General features: G+C 39.4%; 1 pseudogene; it reads left to right on the top strand.

Annotated features, from left to right (window-relative positions):
• The window catches only part of LOC110546270 (zinc finger protein 160-like), a 99280-nt pseudogene that overhangs the window by 69775 nt on the left and 12572 nt on the right, over positions 1-16933 (top strand).

The raw sequence follows: 16933 nt of genomic DNA, 5'->3' as shown, positions 1-16933 counted from the left end.
ATGATTATCCTGCTTCTTTCTGAAATGAGTTGGTGATTGCATTTGAAATCTTGTGACATAGAATTATTATGGTGAGCACACAGAATTATGTAAATATATCAATAAAGTGTACTTTTACAGTGCAGTCGGTCTCACCGCTTCTATTATCTACATATGTATACTTTATATATTTACATGCATATACCCATACATGTATATGATATACTTTAGGATACAGTGACCTTTGAGGATGTGCATGTGAACTTCTCTCAGGAAGAATGGGCTTTGCTGGATCCTTCTCAGAAGAGTCTCTACAAAGATGTGATGCTGGAAACCTACTGGAACCTTACTTGCATAGGTAATAATGTGAATTTTCCTTTACTTTTTAACTTGTGGGACAAACCTTTCTTAGAGATTGGTGCTCTTTGATTTTGATTGTGAAAAAGGTTGAAGGTGGTTAATAAATCAGGCATTGTTCTAAGGTTCAGTAATGACAATAATTTTGCATAATTTCTAGTAACATATTTTCTGGTACTGTATTTTAGGCTACAAATGGGAAGACCACAATATTGAAGAACATTGTCAGAGTTCTAGAAAGCATGGAAGGTAACTTTTATGTGTAAACCAATTCTGTGTTCCTTTGAAGAAATTTTCATATACCTTCAAGTTTTAATGAAAAAATAGTGTAAGCAAGCACAGCTTGGTGTGTCAGGTAACTGATTAGTGTTTTGCAAAATATTAACTTTAAAAACCAAGAACAGGAAGCAGGGCCTTAACAGGTATCACAATTTTAGTCATAGCCACATAAGAACCATATCATTGAACTCTCCATCTGCTTCATTTTATACCTTTCAAATATCAGAAAGGGAGGTACATTGATTATGAGATTACTGTATGCCCAAGACCTGTTACAAGCTAATAGTCCATAGTAAAGCTAATGTTACTCATGTACTTGTATAACTTACCATAGTTTTTTGAGAGGGGCAATTTATGAGAGTCAAGCAGGTAGTTGTGGTAGAAATTCTTGAACTCCTATACCACATGTCTATGAGGAACAAAAAGTTAAACTGCGTGAATGGAATATGAACATCTTTTATTTTTTGTTCTTCCATTAATAGGTGTATCAACTGTCCCTCTGGATATAAGACACATGATCTTAAGGAACATGGAAAGAAGCAGTGTATCTCTCTCTTTCCCAAAACAATTAGAAGATATGGAGTTATCCCCACTATGAGAAGACAAGGTGAATGGGATACAAGTATACAAGTAATTGGTTTTCCACCTTCAGTGGGAATACATCAAAATACTCACATTGGAGAAAAGCCCTATGAGAACAGTACTCTTCAAAAACCAGAAAGAACTTATAGTGGAGAGAAACCCTATGAATGTAATCAATGTGGTAAAGCCTTTGCCTGCAAACATACTCTTAAAATACATGAAAGAATTCATACTGGAGAAAGACCGTACAAATGTAAACAATGTGGTAAAGCCTTTGCAAGTAATAGTAGTCTTTACAAGCATGAAAGAAATCATACTGGAGAGAAACCTTATGAATGTAACCAATGTGGTAAAGCCTTTGCAGATCATAGTCACCTTAAGATGCATGAAAGAAGTCATACCGGAGAGAAACCCTATGCATGTAATCAATGTGGAAAAGCCTATACATACCGCAGTCATCTTCAAAGGCATGAAAGAACTCATACTGGAGAGAAACCCTATGAATGCAGTCAATGTGGTAAAGCTTTTGCATATTGCAGTAGTTTTCAACTACATGAAAAAAATCATACTGGAGAGAAACCTTATGAATGCATTCATTGTGGAAAGGCCTTTGCCTATCGCAGGAGTCTTCAACTGCATGAAAGAAGTCATACTGGAGAGAAACCCTATGAGTGTAATCAATGTGGTAAAGCCTTTCCATATCGTAGTAGTCTTCAATTCCATGAAAGAAGTCATACTGGAGAGAAACCCTATGAATGTAATCAATGTGGTAAAGCCTTTGCATATCGTAGTAGTCTTCAATTCCATGGAAGAATTCATACTGGAGAGAAACCCTAAGAGTATCTCAGTACTTTTCAAAAGCATGAAAAAGTTCATACAAAAAAATCCTCCAGAAACCTAATAGATGAGGTATAGTTTGAATACCACATTCGTTTTCCCCACTGTGCTCTCTCACTGGGGCATGAGTAGGGTTAATAAGGATTAATAGAACCATTCCATCATTAAAATATTGACTTCTTTTCAAATTGTAAACATATTGTCATCCAAGAATGGAGGAACACTGGACAATTTGAATAATTAAATCTATTTGCAAATGAAAATGATATTTATGTTGTCATTGTTTTGGACTGTATTAGTTTATATGAGAGCTAAATTTTTGTTCTTAACAAAACATGTTCTCAGAAATGTAAATGAATGCCAGAGAATTGTCTCAGGGAGTAAAGATGGTTGCTGCTAAGCTTGATGACCTGAGTTCATTCTGTTGGATACACATATTTCTTTTGTAAGTCTTTCTCTCAGTACTACACCTGAGTTGTATGCCCACATACCAGCACATAACATAAATATTGTTGAAACAGAAATAAGGGCCAGTTAGTTCTGGTATATGTACACCATTTCACAGCTGTACACACAGTTGTAATGTTTTAAAGTGATAAAATTAACAAAGCAAAAAAATTAACCAGAATATTGAGAACATAGGACATGATTCGCCAGTTGTAATTAATACATTATAAAATTCCAAGAAGTATTTTTATTCAGAACCATGAAGGTTTCTGTTTAAATCTTAGATTATCCTTTCATTCTCTGATTGAATGACAGATCATTTTTAAACATATCTCAGCTGGGTAGTGTGGTGCACATATGTAACCCCAGCACTTGGTGGGCAGAGTTAGAAGGATCTCTCTGAGTTTGAGGCCATCCTAGGATGGTCATAGCTATGTAGCGAGATGCTGTCTCAGAAAGGGGGTTGGGGTTCTGAACAGCTGGCTCAGAGATTAACAGCACTGGTTGTTCTTCCAGAGGACCTGGGTTCACTTTCCTTTTCTTATATGGAAGCTTAAAAATGTCAGTAACTCTAGGTCCAGGGTCTCTAACATCCTCAGACAGATGCCCATGCAGGCAAAACACCCATGTTCATAAAATAAAAGTAATCATTTTTAAAAAGTGGATTTCAGGGCTGGAGAGATGGTTCAGAGGTTAAGAGCACTGTCTGCTCTTCCAGAGGTTCTAAGTTCAATTCCCAGCAATCACATGGTGGCTCACAACCATCTATAGTGAGATCTGGCACCCTCTTCTGTTATGCAGGCATTTATGCACTTCCCCCACCTTCCTCACACCTGGTCCCCACACCTGTTACCCTCCGTACCCTCTCTCCCACACAGTTCTCTCTATCTACTTCAGATGACTATTTTATTTCCTCTTTTGCTTGATATTCAAGCATCCTCCCTTGGGCCCTCCTTGGCTTGTTTGAGTGTGTGGTTTGTAGCATGCTTATCCTTTACATTATGACTAATGTCCACTTATAAATGAATCCATAGCATGTATGTCTTTTTGGATCTGGGTTACCTCACTCTGGATGATCATTTCTAGCTCCATCCATTTGCCTGTGAATTGCATGATGTCTTTGTTTTTAGTAATTGAGTAGTCATGTGTAAATGTACCACAGGTTCTATATCCACTGGTTGTTCCTAGTTTCTTGCTATTAAGAATAAAGCTGATAGGAAAATAGTTGCACAAGTATCAAGGTAATAGTGTATCTATTTGCATTCTTCTACATGCAGAAATCCAATTAGACCAGGACCATTTGGTATGGTAGGTCATCTCGTGGGTATATGCCCAAGAGTGCAGTAGGTGGGTCTTGATGTAGAACTATTCTTATTTTCTGAGAAACCTTCAGATTGATTTCCAAAGTGGTTGTATGAGTTTGTACTCTCACCAGCAATGGAGGAGTTTTCCCCTTGTTCCACATCCTCTCCAGCATGTGCTGCCACTTGAGTTTTTTGTCTTAGTCATTCTGGTGGGTATAAGATGGAATCTCAGAGAAGTTTTGATTTGCATTTGATTTGATAACTAAGGATGCTGTTTTTTCTTTAAGTACATCACAGCTCTTAGAGATTATTCCGTTGATAATTGTCACTGGCCTGCAGTGACACCTGGATAACACCTGAGTGAGGGCTGGGGGAAGGAGGGAGCAAAGCGACACAAAGAAGGACACCAAGTCTAGGCTTTTGATCAAGGTATCGTTTACTGAAAGTCAGGTTAACACTTAAATAGCAGCAAAGTGCAAGCAGTTTCTCATGGATACAATTTTTACTTAGCCAAAACATATGAGGACTCATTCATATGTTACACAGAAGCTGCTGTCTAGTTACCATGGTTGTACGGAGTTTCTCAGGGTCAGAGCCCTCTACTGTAGAACTGCCAGGGTCAATCTCTGAGACAGCAAACTTTAGATTATAGCCAGGGCCAAGAGGCCGAATTCTACTACTCAGATGCTCACTCCAATTTGGCATTAACTCCAAATGGGCTGCCACAGATAATTCTTTGTGTAGCTCTGTACTCGCTTTTTAAATTGGGTCAGTTGGTTTGTAGGAGTTTAATTCTTTGAGTTCTTTATATATTTTGGATATTAGCCCTCGGTTGGATGTGGGTTTGATGAAGATCTTCCATTCTGCAGGCTGCACTTTTGTTCACTTTTGTTGTGAGTGTTGTTTGCCTTAAGCTTTTCAGTTTCATGAGGTCCCATTTATTAATTGTTGATCTTAATGCCTAAGCTGTTGGTTCAGGAAGTTGTCTCCTGTACCAGTGAGTTCAAGACCATTTCCCACTTATCTTTACTAGACTTATTATATACAGTTTTATGTTGAGGTCTTTGATCCATTTGGACTTTAGTTTAGTGCAAGGTAATAGTGTATCTATTTGTATTCTTCTACAGGCAGAAATCCAATTAGACCAGGACCATTTGTTGAAGATGCTTTCTTTTTTTCCCATTGTATGGTTTTGGCTTCTTTGTTAAAAATCAGGTGTCTGTGTGGGTTTATTTCCGAGTCTTTGATTCAATTACATTGATCAACCAGTCTGTTTTTATGTCAAATCATGCTTTTTATTACTATGTTTTTATTACTATGGTTTAGTAGTACAGCTTGAGATTAGAACTCTAGAAGTTCTGATATTGTACAGAATTGTTTTTTTTGTTTGTTTTGGGTATCCTGGGTCTTTTATTTTTTCTATATGAAGTTGATTGCTCTTTCAGAGTCTGTGAAGAATTGTGTTGGAGTTTAGATGGGAATTGGGTTGAATCTGTAGGTTGCTTTTGGTAAGATGGCCATTTTTTTCTATGTTAATCATTCCAATCCATGAACATGGGAGATCTTTCCATCTTCTGATAGCTTCTTCAATTTTTTTTTTATCAAAGACTTGAAGTTTTTATCGTACAAGTCTTGCTTGATTATAGTTATTCCAAGATATTTTATATTATTTGTGACTACTGTGAAGGGTATTATTTCCCTATTTTTTTCTCAGCCCATTTATCACTTGTATAAAGGAGGGCTACTGATTTTTTTTTGGTTAAATTTGTAAGCAGCCACTTTGCTGAAGTTGTTTATCAGCTGTAGGAGTTTGTTGGTAGAATTTATGGGATAACATGTATACTATTATATCGTCTGCAAATAGTGATACTTTTACTTTGCCCTTTCCAATTTGTATCCCCGTGATTTTATTGCTCTAGCTAGGACTTTCAGTACTATATTGAAGAGATACTAGGCAGCCATGTCTTGTTCCCGATTTTAATGGAACTGCTTTACATTTCTTTTTATTTAACTTGATGTTAGCTGTTGACTTCCTGTTTATTGCCTTTATTGTGTTTAGGTATGTTCCTTGTATCATGATCTCTCCAAGACATTTAACATGAAGGAGTGTTGGATTTTGTCAAAGGCTCTGTGGCTAGCAGTTGGTACTTCTATAACAATAACTGATTGTTCGATTATAGATTTTTTTGAATTTGTCATTGGAGAATCATAGAAAAGAAATTGATAAAGCAGGGTGCAATTAGTAAAAGCAGGAAACCAAGAATGAAGAGGTGAGGAAGGAAAGAATCATCTTAAATATGAGGTTCTCAAAGGCTCAGGAGCTGGAGTCTTTGAGTTCTTCCTTACATTTTTTGGAGGTCTGAAGTTACTGGAGTTTGTCCTTCCTTTTTTATCTTAGCTATGTGGTGAAAGAACTCTATTTTGTTCAGGGATTGTAGTATCACATAGCTAGCCATTTGTTAGATTTTTAAAAAAATTTGGTGCTTTTTGGTTTTTCTTATTTTTAGTTTTTTTTTGTTTTTTGTAAATTTTGAATTTGGGCCATTGAGATGTACATGACCACACATGCTGCTAAGCATGTGTGAAGGTCAGAAGACAAGTTGGAGGAGTGGGTTTTCTCTTGAGTATTAACCTCAGGATCTCAGACTTGGTGGCAAGTGCTTTTACTCAGTCAACCAACTAGCTGGCTCCTCTCAGCCTCTCTTCTGGCCTGCTATTTCAATGTATTGGTTGTACATATTGAATATGCAGTCTTTGCCTCAGGCCTGCTCAGGCAGTGCTTATATAGCAATCTGACTGAAGACTGAGTCTGCTCTATCATCATTAGCTCAGTGCTGAGCTCTTTTGTGACAGAAGTTTGTTGTGAACACTTAATACCTTTGAGGATGTGGGACCTCAAGAGTGGGCAGTTCACCTAATGTATGTAGCTCTATTTTCATTTTGGAGGTAGGATGCTGGATCCTCATACTAGAGGCCCTGTTTTTGTGGCAAACATTTGTCCACTGAGCCTTAATTAAGAAGGTATTTTAAGGCAGGGTCTGCTTATGTGCCCAAGATTTTATAAACTCTGTGTGTAGCCATACTAAATCTTATACTTGATGCTTTTGCCTTAACTTTCCATGTGGTGGGATTTTAGGACTGTAACACTACTCTCAGGTCTAAATTCATGTGTTAAATATGGTATTTGAATCTGTTTTCTTTGTAAATCAGTGTAGCTAAAAGTATATCAATTATGAAATTAAGTTTTGGTATATTTTTTTTCTTATTCCCTATTATGTGGACTAAATATCCAATTTCTCCTACTCTTCTTTTTTCAGCTTTTCATGTGGTGGGATTCCCGGAGAGCATCACTACTACATTCATGGAGGAAATTAGTAATTTTTGTCTGCCTTCTTTTTTAAAGTAATATAGCTAAAGGTGTATCAATTATGTTTTTAAAAAATCAACTTTTGGTGTCATTAAATTTTTCTTATTCCCTATTATGTGGACGGATTCACAGGGTTCCATTAGTCTTTCTTTTTAAGCCCTATTTTTCAAAGCATTAATCCTTGTTTCCATTTTGCTGTATGTTTTTCTTTGCTTAGGTTTGACATGCACCTTTTGGGAGCCTGGCCAATTCATTGTAATCTCAGAGGCCCCTATGAAAGCAGCAAGGGAACAGGAGTTCTTTGTTCTTGTAAAAGGGCAGACTTGGCAAACAGTCTTCTCTGGTGCTTGAACCAGCATTTTACAGAAGTTGAGGGAGCCAAGCTCTTTGGCCTAAAAGGCTATGGTTATGAGTGTCAAGGGCACTTTGTCTTTGTCTGTGGTATCTCTTATTTTTTTCCCCAACATTAGTTAATTATCTTTCTGCTGACTCAGTCCTATTCTTTCTCTGCAAAAAGTATATAAGAGCTGTACTTAATAATCTTGCTTAGCATGAGCCATCCATTTATGGAGGGCAAACCGATCCAATATTTTCTATCCTTAACTTACCCTAGGCCTTTACCCTGGTTACCTTTCCTTTGGAGACCTTATTGCTAATGTTTTGCATTATAGACCAAGCTTGTCTAAACTTTTGATATCCTGCCTCTATGTTCCATGCACTAGCAGGGTAGGAGACTGAGAAACTATTAATGTTTTGTCTAGCAATGTGCAGCTGTGAGAGTTCATAAAAATCCTAAGTTTGCCTTATTAAAATTGCTGATTAATGGTGAATATCAATCATGTGGTTTAAATTTGACCTGAATGGGCTGGATATATTTTTCCACTGTAAGTCAAAAGGATCGCTGCATTGCAAAGTGCATGATGGTCTGCGTATGCTAAAAATCCAGCGTGCTCGAGGAAGAAGGTAAAGTGCCTGCTGAACACAGGAAGACTGCAGGACCAAGTTTTATAGTTCAGGCACAATTTCTACTGCAATGCCAATCTCTGCAGGTCTGGGATAGTTCTGTGCCTTTGGTGGAAGGTAGGGCTTTGAATCACTCTGTTGAATCTCTTCAAAGGACTGTGTCCCTAACAGAGCTTCTCTTGTCACTCAGGCCTCACTAGCTAATCAGGGCCTTCAGGTAGGTGGCCAAACCTGTGAGAATGGGAGAGAGCACTTCCAGTCTGCCATGCCACAATCTCGTCTCTGGGGCTAAAGGACTGCCTAGTGGTTTCCTAAGCTGCACTGTGATCCACTGCACCACCCAGCAGAGTGTTTAACTATAAAAGGGAAAGAGGCAAGGTGATTGCTAGTCCCAGAAAGCGACACCATGCAGAACCTGCTGCTGCTGTGTTCCACTGAGCCTGAGTCCATCCAAAGTTAGAACCTCCATTTGGAGCTATCATCTATGTGCTACTGTTTTCTTGACAGATGTTGGGTATATTTAAAGGTAATGGAGTCTTTCTCTGTGGTTTCAGTTCAGCACGATTACAGCCAATGTTTCGCAGTATCATTGTCCCAGCGAGGATACTGTGAGACATTGTAGGATGAAGCCTGGGTTGCATTTTGAGATCACAATTTGTTGGAAAACCCAAGCTTTGAGACACCTTCCATGAAGGGCTGCATATAGCAAATTGAAATAGCCTAAGAAGCTGGTGCATAAGTTGCAGAGATAAAGAGGCATCTAAGCCCTTCAAAACTGAAGTCCTAGGTGTCTGACACAGTGCTACAGGATTTGTTGTCTGCCCAGCAGGGATTTAGTCTTGCCTTAGTCCAATATTTTCTTAGGTCTTTAAAGTGAAATGTCTTTCATTGTTCGAAGTGTAGATATAATTTCTGTTCTGATTCTGTAAGATATCACAGTCAAGAGATTGCCTTGAATGTAAGACATTTGAACAGTGTTGGGAGTGCTATATAATATGGGGATCTTTGAAATAAGACTGAATGCATTTTGCATCACAGGTTGACTGTTAACCTCTCATCACCTGTGTCCAAATATGATGGATTGAATGAAAAGTCTCCCAGGTAGGATGATGCATTTGAACATTTGTCTCTGGTGTGGCCTTCATTGTAGTGTTTATGAAACCTTTAGGAGGAGGAACATTTCTGGAGGAAGTTACTTCCTTGGAAAGGGCATTGAGTGTCTATATCTTCACTGTACTTCCTCTTATTTGTGTGATTGAAACTGAGCAGACTTTCCCTTTGTCATATAGGTACATCACTACCATTACAGACTTTGTCCCTCAATAATGTAAGGTAAAAAAAACAATTCCTGTTTCTTGCTAAACCATTTTTCTGGCTTGATATTTTTATTTTTTTTTGGCTGATCAAATTATATTTTTTGTACATATCAAGCATTTTCTCTTGTACTGAGCCTTTTCCATGTCATAGCTGTTGAACTTTGTCAGAGGGTATCATTTTGCAGACCAGAGAGCTTGCATTCATGACATTAGTACTGATCTCCGAGACCATTGGGTTGCAAGTGTATATAACATTTTCCCTACATTTATGTATTTTCTTTCATTTAAAAATACTGAAATGTGTGCATGAATCTTTTGCATATATATTTACCATGTGTGTGACTGGTGTTCACTGAAGCCAGAAGAGAGCATTGGTTTCTCTTTCTTTGGAGTTAGGACACTTCAGGTGAGTGCTGGGGATTGATCCATGTCCTCTTCAAAAATAACATGTAATCTGATTTGTTGGCCCATAATTATATGCTCCATCATTTTTGTTGTTATACTTGTTGTTCTTTTATTGGTTTAGAATCCACATTTGTCTCACTAATGTTTTTGACTCTTCGATCTGTTAGTAACTTATTAAAAATTCCTTCCTTCCTAGGCATATCATATTAACCATACAGTTTTAAAGGGGTCAGTACAGTTTTCTAATAGATAAGGACAAAATTGGATGTTTAACTCTTTGTAAGAAATTTCAGTGAGGGGCGGAGCCAAGATGGCGACTAGCACACACAGTTTCTGAGCAGTGGGATACCTGATCTTCTGAGTTGGAGAATGGAAGGACCCCCAACCCAGGAAAACCACAGCGAGGCTTTCTGAACACCAGAGAACATCGCAGGAGGTGAAAACTTTGGCCTCCGGTCACCAGGAGACTTGCTTGGGGAGGGAGAGAAAAGATCCTTTGTTCTTGCTGCACTCCCTTCCCCCAGACCTCCTACCTCCTCGGCACAGCGGCACAGCGGACTCATCTTTCTCAGCACAGACCTAACTGCCTGGGGTATACAACCGCTGAGACGGAGCCCCAACCACTTTAGCGGCAGACAAAAGCCAGCAGTACGTACCCCGGAGTCCCAGATTCGCGCAGCGGCTGCACCATCCTCCCAGGGCACGAATCTGCTAGACACCATACTAGCTCCGCAGGATCGCCATCACTGACGGTACGACCCGCCCAATCCCACAGTGACAGAGAATACGCTATTTACTCACCGAAACCAGGCAGAAACGTCATACAACCTGGACACACCAGGCACTGGGCCTCCCAAGCTTGGAGAGCACAACGAAGAGATCCCAGGACTTCCCAGAAAGCATTGGGACTAGCAAGCCAGTCCAGTTACAGCAGGACGTGGCAGCGGAGCAGTACTGAACTGGCGGGGCACCACAGCCCTCCAGTTTAAGACTAACCAGGGCCAAACCAGAGAACAGAGAGCCTGATTACCCCATCCCTGCTGAAGTGACCACCCTGAAATCTCCAGCTGCAGCAAGACCTCAGAACCTGGCAGTGACAGCAGCACAGAACTGGCGGAACACATCAAAGAAGCAGGGCCAAACCAGAGAGCAGAGAGCCCCGGATACCACGATCTCAGCCAAGAGACCTGCCAGTAAGTGAGTGCACCCTTGAGAATCTGCAGTTCCCCAGATCCTGGGTCCTTCTAAATCAGAAGCCAGGCATCGAACCCCCCTCCCACCCACATACCCACTTTGGGAAACAGAGGGGCACTAGGGACATCGAAGTTCCTGCCCTGTGGGCCTGATTGAGGAGCTAAGACAGTTAATACCAGAAATTGCGCTGCGATCATCATTAGCGCCTGCGACATATACAGTACAGAGCCCCTCCCACACACTCAAGGGTTCAACATTAGCCATCACCCTGTCCCTCGAGAAACTCATCCATGCACACTTACACACACAGACACACACGCGCGCGCGCACACACACGCTTGCATTTGCCCCGTTTGCGCCTGCGTACTTTCCTCCCACAGGTACAGCTAGTCCTCAGCACACGCTGAGAGTGCTCAGCTTCCTGAAGAACTCTCCAGACACCAGAGAGAGACAGCACCAGTCTGATCTGCAGAATCCAAAAACAAACAGGGAAGATTTCAGATAAGCCAATGGCCAGAGGTAGGCGAAAGAACACTTCCAACATAAATCAGGACATCATGACTTCACCAGCAAACCCCAAAATCGATGGATACACCAATTCAGCAGAAGCACAGGAAAATGATTTTAAAGCCATGCTTGCCCAATTATTTGAGGCTCATAAGGAGGAAATGAACAAGTCTTTCAAAGAGATGGCCAGTCAATTGGAGGCAAAGAAAGAAGAAATAGACAATATCCTTAAAGAAACACAGGCAAACATAGCCAAACAAATAGATACACAAGTAGAGGAAAAATTAGTGGCATATAAGAAGGAAATGAAAAAAGAAATAGAGGCCATCGTAGAGAGACAGGAATCCAAATTCAAACACATGAAAGAAATGGTGCAAGGCATGAAAACAGAATTAGAATCAATAAAGAAAACACAAAATGAGAAAACCCTTGAGCTGGAGAACTTGGAGAAAAGATCAGGAACCACAAAAGTAAGCATCACCAACAGAATACAAGAGATGGAAGAGAGAATCTCTGGAGCTGAAGACACACTTGCAGAAATGGATACTTCTCTCAAAGAAAAAGTAAAATCAGAAAAGTTCCAATCACAAAATATCCAAGAAATCAAGGATGCTATGAAAAGACAAAATCTAAGAATAATAGGAATTCACGAAAAAGAAGACTCCAGACTCCAAGGCCCAGAAAATATTTTCAAGAAAATCATAGGAGAAAATTTTCCCAACTTAAAGAAAGAGATGTCCATAAATATACAAGAGGCCTACAGAACTCCAAATAGACTAGACCAGAAAAGAAACACATCACGTCACATCATAGTCAAAACACTAAATCTACAGAACAAAGAAAAGATATTAAAAGCAGCAAGGTAGGCCAAGTAACATATGAAGGTAGACCTATCAGAATCACGCCGGACTTCTCATCAGAAACTATGAAAGCCAGAAGGGCCTGGGCAAGTATCATGGAGACTCTAAGAGATCACAAATGTCAACCCAGACTACTATACCCTGCAAAGCTTTCAATCAACATAGATGGAGAAAACAAAATATTCCATGACAAAACTAAATTTATACAATATCTACACAGCAAACCATCCCTACAGAAGATACTAGAAGGAAAACTCCAATCCAATGAAAACAAATTCACCCAAGAAAACAGGGCATACAGATAATGTCCCAACAAAAATGAAAAGAAAACAAGCAATGAATCAGGGTTAGATCATCGACTCCATTACAAAAGGAACTAACATGCATTGGTCACTATTATCTATCAATATCAATGGACTCAACTCACCAATAAAAAGACACAGGCTAACAGAATGGTTAAGGAAACAGGATCCAACATTCTGTTGCATCCAAGAAACACACCTATGCAACAAAGACAAACACTACCTCAGAGTAAAGGGCTGGAAAACTGTTTTTCAAGCAAATGGTTCCAGAAAACAAGCTGGAGTAGCCATCCTAATATCTAATAAAATAGACTTTCAACCCAAGTTAATCAAAAAAGATAAGGAGGGCCACTATATTCTCATCAAAGGAAAAATCCACCAAGAGGACATCACAATCTTGAATATCTATGCCCCAAATACAAGAGCACCGACATTCGTAAATGAAACATTATTAAAGCTTAAATCATACATTGATCCTAATACCTTAATAGTGGGAGACTTCAACACTCCACTCTCACCAAGGGACAGATCAACTAGACAGACACCAAATAGGGAAATAAAAGCACTCACAGAATCCCTAAATCAAATGGACCTAATAGACGTCTACAGATCATTTCACCCAAACTCAAAAGAGTACACCTTCTTTTCAGCACCCCATGGAACCTTTTCCAAAATAGACCATATAGTGGGCCACAAAGCAAGCCTCAACAGATACAAAAGGATTGAAATAATCCCTTGTATACTATCTGACCACCATGGACTAAAGCTCGACCTCAACAACAACAGAAACAACAAAAAGCCGACACGCACATGGAAACTAAACAACTTACTACTCAATGACAGCTGGGTTAAGGAAGAAATAAAGAAAGAAATTAAAGACTTCCTAGAATTCAATGAAAAGGAAGGCACAACATACCCAAATTTATGGGACACACTGAAAGCAGTGCTCAGAGGAAAATTTATAGCACTAAGTGCCTGCAAGAAGAAATTCGTAACATCACATACAAACAACTTAATGGCCCAACTGAAAACCCTAGAACAAAAAGAAGCAGATACACCCAAAAGGAGCAGACGGCTGGAAATAATCAAACTAAGGGCTGAAATCAATCAAGTAGAAACAAATAAAACTATCCAAAGAATCAATGAAACAAAAAGCTGGTTCTTTGAGAAAATCAACAAGATAGACAAACCCTTAGCCAAACTAACTAAAAAGCAGAGAGAAACTATCCAGATCAGCAAAATCAGAAATGAAAATGGGGACATAACCACAGACATTGAGGAAATCCAAACAATTATTAGGTCATACTACAAAAGTCTATATGCCACAAAATTTGAGAATCTAAATGAAATGGATAATTTTCTTGAAAGATTCCATCTACCAAAACTAAGTCAAGATCAGGTAGAAAGACTGAATAGCCCTATATCTCCCAAGGAAATCGAAGCAGTCATTAACAGTCTCCCCTCCAAAAAAAGCCCTGGACCAGATGGCTTCAGCGCAGAATTCTACAAGACCTTCAAGGAAGTGCTAACTCCAATTCTCCTCAAGCTATTCCACAAAATAGAAACAGAAGGAACACTACCAAACTCATTCTATGAAGCCACAGTCACCTTAATACCTAAACCACACAAAGACCCAACAAAAAAAGAGAACTTTAGGCCTATCTCTCTTATGAACATTGACGCAAAAATACTCAATAAAATACTTGCAAACCGAATCCAAGAACACATCAAAGATATCATCCACCATGACCAAGTAGGCTTCATCCCAGGCATGCAAGGGTGGTTCAACATACGGAAATCCATCAATGTAATCCACTACATAAACAAACTGAAGGAGAAAAACCACATGATCATCTCCTTAGACGCCGAAAAAGCATTTGACAAAGTCCAACACCCATTCATGTTTAAAGTCTTGGAGAGATCAGGGATACAAGGCACATACCTAAACATAGTAAAGGCAATATATAGCAAGCCTATAGCTAACATCAAACTCAATGGAGAGAAACTTAAATCAATCCCACTGAAATCAGGGACAAGACAAGGCTGTCCATTGTCCCCATATCTCTTCAACATAGTACTTGAAGTCCTAGCCAGAGCAATAAGACAACTAAAGGAGATCAAGGGGATACAAATCGGAAAGGAAGAGGTCAAAGTGTCACTATTTGCAGATGATATGATAGTATACATGAGCGACCCCAAAAATTCAACCAGAGAACTCCTTCAGCTGATAAACACCTTCAGCAAAGTGGCAGGATACAAAATCAACTCAAAAAAATCAGAAGCCCTCCTATATACCAAAGACAAAACGGCTGAGAAAGAAATTAGGGAAACAACACCCTTCACAATAGCCACTAATAACATAAAGTACCTTGGTGTGACCCTAACCAAGCAAGTGAAAGACCTGTTTGAGAAAAACTTCAAGTCTCTGAAGAAAGAAATCGAAGAAGATATCAGAAGATGGAAAGATCTCCCGTGCTCATGGATTGGTAGGATTAACATTGTGAAAATGGCCATACTGCCAAAAGCAATCTACAGATTCAATGCAATTCCCATCAAAATACCAACTCAATTCTTTACAGACCTTGAAAAAAGGATTCTCAGCTTCATATGGAGAAACAAAAAACCCAGGATCTCCAAAACGATCCTGTACAACAACAGATCATCTGGAGGTATCTCCATTCCTGATCTCAAGCTGTACTACAGGGCAACAGTAATAAAAACTGCATGGTACTGGCATAGAAACAGAAAGGAGGATCAATGGAACCGCATAGAAGACCCAGAAATAAATCCACACACCTATGAATACTCGATATTCGACAAAGAAGCCAATTCCATTCAATGGAAAAAAGACAGCATCTTCAACAAATGGTGCTGGACCAACTGGATGTCTACATGCAGAAAAATGAAAATAGATCCATATTTATCACCCTGCACAAAACTAAAGTCAAAGTGGATCAAGGACCTCAACATAAAACCAGATACCCTAAATCAATTGGAAAAAAAAAGTGGGGAACAGCCTAGAACTCATTGGCACAGGAGACAACTTCCTGAACAGAACACCAACAGCACAGGCTCTAAGAGCAACAATCAATAAATGGGACCTCATGAAACTGAAAAGTTTCTGTAAAGCAAAGGATACCGTCATCAAAACAAAACGACTGCCTACAGACTGGGAAAGAATCTTCACTAACCCTTTATCTGACAGAGGACTAATATCCAGTATATACAAAGAACTAAAGAAGCTGAAAAGCAGCAATCCAAGTAATCCAATTAAAAAATGGGGAACAGAGCTAAACAGAGAATTCTCGACAGAGGAATATCGAATGGCAGAAAAACACTTAAAGAAATGCTCATCCTCATTACCCATCAGGGAAATGCAAATCAAAACGACCCTGAGATATCACCTTACACCCATCAGAATGGCCAAGATGAAAAACTCAAGCAATAACACATGCTGGAGAGGTTGTGGAGAAAGGGGAACCCTGCTCCACTGCTGGTGGGAATGTAAACTGGTACAACCACTCTGGAAAGCTATCTGGCGCTTTCTAAGACAAATAGGAATAGTGCTTCCTCCAGACCCAGCTATACCACTGCTAGGTATATACCCAAAGTTTGTTCAAGTACACAAAAAGGACACTTGCTCAACCATGTTTATAGCAGCTCTATTTGTAATAGCCAGAACCTGGAAACAACCCAGATGTTCATCAACGGTGGAATGGGTACAGAAATTGTGGTATTTTTATACAATGGAATACTACTCAGCAATCAAAAAGGAGGAAATCATGAAATTTGCAGGCAAATGGTGGGATCTAGAAAAGATCATTCTGAGTGAAATATCCCAGAAGGAGAAAGACAAACATGGGATATACTCACTTATATAGACCTATAAGATATGATAAACATAATGAAATCTATACACCTAAAAAAGATAATCAATTGAGCAGACATGGGGTAAGATGATCAATCCTCATTTAGAAAGACAGATGGGATGTGCATTGAACGTATGACAGGAGTCTACTGAGCGCATCTGAAAGACTCTAACTAGCAGTGTTTTCAAAGCAAAGACTCATAACCAAACCTTTGGCAGAGTACAGGGAATCATAAGAAAGAAGGGGAGTTAGTCTGATGGGGAAAGGATAGGAGCTCCACAAGGACCAAATATATCTGGGCACAGGGTCTTTTCTGAGACTGACATTCAACCAAGGACCATGTATGGATATAACCTAGAACCTCC

Source organism: Meriones unguiculatus, chromosome 17 (genome assembly GCF_030254825.1).
Source record: "Meriones unguiculatus strain TT.TT164.6M chromosome 17, Bangor_MerUng_6.1, whole genome shotgun sequence".
NCBI lineage: Eukaryota > Metazoa > Chordata > Mammalia > Rodentia > Muridae > Meriones > Meriones unguiculatus.
The sequence above is the reverse complement of the archived record's forward strand: the minus strand, read 5'-3'. Positions and strand labels throughout refer to the sequence as shown.